The following is a 4552-nucleotide window of genomic DNA, read 5'->3' on the forward strand; positions in this document are numbered from 1 at the left end:
TATTCTGACTTGGTACTGCATGTTTGAAAATCTAACACAGTGCAATTTATTTTTAGCATCCTTCTAATGCCATTGTCCTATTTGATGTAGTCCAAATTGTAAAGACACATACTTATTCCTCCCCAGTAAAAAGAGTTTCAGTGGCATGATTAATACAAGTTCATCTATACATATTGCTGACAGCTTCTAATAAAAGCCCACCCTTTTTTATTGCACTTTAAGTTCTAGGGTACATGTACACAACGTGCAGGTTTGTTACATATGTATACATGTGCCATGTTGGTGTGCTGCACCCATTAACTCATTGTTTACATTAGGTATATTTCCTAATGCTATCCCTCCCCCCTCTCCCCACCCCATAACAGGCCCTGGTGTGTGATGTTCCCTTTCCTGTGTCCAAGTGTTCTCACTCTTCAATTTCCACCTATGAGTGAGAACGCGCAGTGTTTGGTTTTTTGTCCTTGCCATAGTTTGCTGAGAATGATGGTTTCCAGCTTCATCCATGTCCCTACAAAGGATATGAACTCATCCTTTTTTATGGCTGCACAGTATTCCATGGTGTATATGTGAGACATTTTCTTAATCTAGTCTAACATTGATGAACACTTGGTTAGTTCCAAGTCTTTGCTATTGTGAATAGTGCCGTAATAAACATACGTGTTCATGTGTCTTTATAGCAGCATGATTTGTAATCCTTTGGGTATATACCCAGTAATGGGATGGCTGGGTCAAATGGTATTTCTAGTTCTATATCCTTGAGGAATTGCCACACTGTCTTCCACAATGGTTGAACTAATTTACACTCCCACCAACAGTGTAAAAGTGTTCCTATTTCTCCATATCCTCTCCAGCACCTGTTGTTTCCCGACTTTTTAATGATCACCATTCTAACTGGTGTGAGATGGTATCTCACTGTGGTTTTGCTTTGCATTTCTCTGATGGCCAGTGATGATGAGCATTTTTTCATGTGTCTGTTGGCTGCATAAATGTCTTCTTTTGAGAAGTGTCTGTTCATATCCTTTGTCCACCTTTTGATGGGGTTGGTTTTTCTTGTATGTTTGTTTGAGTTCTTTGTAGATTATGGATATTAGCCCTTTGTCACGTGAGTAGATTGCAAAAATTTTCTCACATTCTGTAGGTTGCCTGTTCACTCTGATGGTAGTTTCTTTTGCTGTGCAGAAGCTCTTCTGTTTAATTAGATCCCATTTGTCACTTTTGGCTTTCGTTGCCATTGCTTTTGGTGTTTTAGACATGAAGTCCTTGCCCATGCCTATGTCCTGAATGGTATTGCCTAGGTTTTCTTCTAGGGTTTTTAAGGTTTTAGGTCTAACATTTAAGTCTCTAAACCATCTTGAATTAATTTTTGTATAAGGTATAAGGAAGGGATCCAGTTTCAGCTTTCTACATATGGCTAGCCAGTTTTCCCAGCACCATTTATTAAATAGGGAATCCTTCCCCCATTTCTTGTTTTTGTCAGGTTTGTCAAAGATCAGATGGTTGTAGATGTATGGTATTTCTGAGGGCTTTGTTCTGCTCCATTGGTCTATATCTCTGTTTTGGTACCAGTACCATGCTGTTTTGGTTACTGTAGCCTTATAGTATAGTTTGAAGTCAGGTAGCATGATGCCTCCAGCTTTGTTCTTTTGGGTTAGGATTGTCTTGGCAATGTGGGCTCTTAAAAGCCCCTTTTTAAAAACATGTTAAAAGGTCAGAGAAAATGTTGACTCTCGGAATTAGCAAACTAAAAATCTTTATAAAATTTTATTTTATTGGTCAAAAAGTAATTCTTTGTTGGCATGAGTTTGGACAAGATTAACAAAAGATTGTTCAACCCCCAATTTAACTTCAGGGTATTTGCATTAAGACATGTAGGAAATAATAGCTATAAAGTTTAAAATATATAAATGCTCTACATGAATGGCAAATTGTTAAATGGGAAGGAAAAAAACCATTCTGATATAATTCCTGCTTCATTTAATTCAGAGTTCAAGAAAAATTAAACTTTCTGAAATACATTATTCTTATTCATCGAACATCTCAACTTTTCCTTCAAACACTGGTATTTACATTTAATTACTTTTACTTACCCTTTTAAAAGAAAGACATGGTTTTAAGAAAAAACTCAAAATGACTTATATTTTGTTCATTAACATCAATTGCTCATATTCTTAACTTCACATATGCCATTGTAAAGTTAATTCCAATTCAGTGGTTTCAGAAAAGAGTTTCTGGTGTTGACAATAACTGCTAATCATCTTTAAGCATAAAACTGAAATATTTGCAGGCATATTTAGACTATTATAACATTGTATAATGGAAATAACTTTTCAAATGTAATTTTTCAGCTTTGTCATCATAAAATTAATTACACTTGAAGGGAATTCTAGCTTATTTGTATTAGACAGGCGTATTGCTCATGAAAATATATAATTACAGGCCAAAGAAACGTTGGGAGCAATAAAACACTAATGGTGACCATGTCAGGAAGTTTTTGAAAGGAAGCATGTTACATTGCCACTATTCTAATCATCCAACCATCCCACAGTGTTCACTGTGTGTTCAACTCACACTTTAGCTGGGTGCTTATGTAAACACTAGCAGAATTCACTTAGGAACCAGTACTGCCCAATTTCCTTTACTCTCAGTAGATGAATGACTTCACCTGGTACATCACAAGAACAGGTAAATCATTAGGAGACCTCAATCTTCCAACACCAAACCTACACACCTTTGGAGCTGAAACATGTCTGTTTCTTGCTGTTACTGTGGAGAAAATGTCCCTTTTCTTATCCTGGGTCAGTTCCTCAACTTATGTTAAGACCCATTTTTGCACACTTACGCAGAATTCTTACACTATCAATCACTCTTCTTTTCCTGTATTTTTCTTCTCTATTTATTGACTTCACTCTATAACCAGTTACTGTTCTAGCTACCCTCCTGGAGTGAAAACTTTCAAAATAACAGTGTTTTCTTGACCTGCCATGTTCATTTTCTCACCTCCCAAAACTCAGTCCTCTTCAAGCTGACTTACATCTCTTTCTCTACCGAAACAACCCTACAGAGGTTGTCAGCGACCCCAGTGACAATAAATCTAATTGAAATTTTTGGTTCTTTATCTTCCTTAACCTAATTTTGAGATATACAAACAGAATGTCTTCATGTACATATATATAGTGAGCTGATTACTCTAGTCACGCTAATGAACATATCCATCACCTCACATAGTTTCATAACATAGTTTTATAACTACATGAGGTGAAAACACTTAAGATCTACTCTCTTAGCAAATCTCAAGTACACAATACAGTATTATTAACTATAGCCTCCATGCTATATATTCGATCTCTAGAAATCTTTCATTCTACGTAACTGAAACTTTGTACCCTTTGACCAACATCTACCCATTTTCCTCACCACCAGGCCCTGCCCCTGTTAATCTCCATTCTACTGGACTTAACCTTTGAAGTGACTCTGTCTACCCTCCTTCAACTCTTGGTACTGACGGCACCATACAACATTGGTTTTATCTGTCTACTTCCCAATTTCCCTGGCATCCTTCTCTGTATAATCTTTTAAGTAGGTAGCTTCTCAGAAATTAAACATATCCCTTCCCTTTATTTTCACTCTATACTCTTGCTTTAGGCAAGCTCATGGCTTCAAACACCAGCCAGCTGTCAATGAGTTCCAATATAAATATGTAGCCCAGACCTTTTAAGTTCCTGTACCAATAAATGCAACTGCCTATACAACATGAAGTTCTGAGGGGACATTAAATTCAGGATGTCCCCAAACTTAGGCTCTCACTCTACAAACCTGGCCTTCCTCCAGTCATCCATAGCTCAGTAAATGGCACACCAGCAGGCTGTGCATATCAGAAACCTATAAGCCAATCCTGATACCCCCTCATCTTCACCAGCTCATTTAACCCATCATCAAGTCCTGCCATTTACTTCTTACCTAACTCACACATCATTCATTCTCTGTCTCTACGGGCACCAACATCCTAGAACAAATTACCTTCGTCTCTTAACGGACTACTCTTAATGCTTTCTAACTGACCTCACCTATATCCAGTATTGACTTTCAATCCATTCTTCACACCATAGTCACAGCAAGTTTTACAAAATGTCAATCTTGAAAATGTAAATCTTGTTTATTGTTTATTTCAAAATGTATATCTTGTTTATTTTATTCTCTACCTTAACACATTGTAATGGAGTTCCACTGCTCTCATGATGAAGAGCAAATTATTTTACATGGTCTACAAGCCTCTGTGACTGGCCTATGCCTGCCTGTCTTGTAGTACTACCCTCTCCTTTCTCTCTACCCTGGCAACACCATCCTTGTTTTTAAGTTATTCTCTGCCAGGCTCATTTTACTCTGTTTTTCCTTCATTGCAGTTATCACAATACTTTCATATCTATTTCCTGAATATTTGATTTTGTCTCCACTAAAAAGACTGTTGCAAAAATCAGGACTAGAAACAAGAATATTTTATCCCAAAGCATCTTGTTCACACATAGTAGGTGTTCTACATTGACCTAGTGGATGA

The sequence above is a fragment of the Macaca nemestrina genome, chromosome 1 (assembly GCF_043159975.1).
Source record: "Macaca nemestrina isolate mMacNem1 chromosome 1, mMacNem.hap1, whole genome shotgun sequence".
Taxonomy (NCBI): Eukaryota; Metazoa; Chordata; class Mammalia; order Primates; family Cercopithecidae; genus Macaca; species Macaca nemestrina.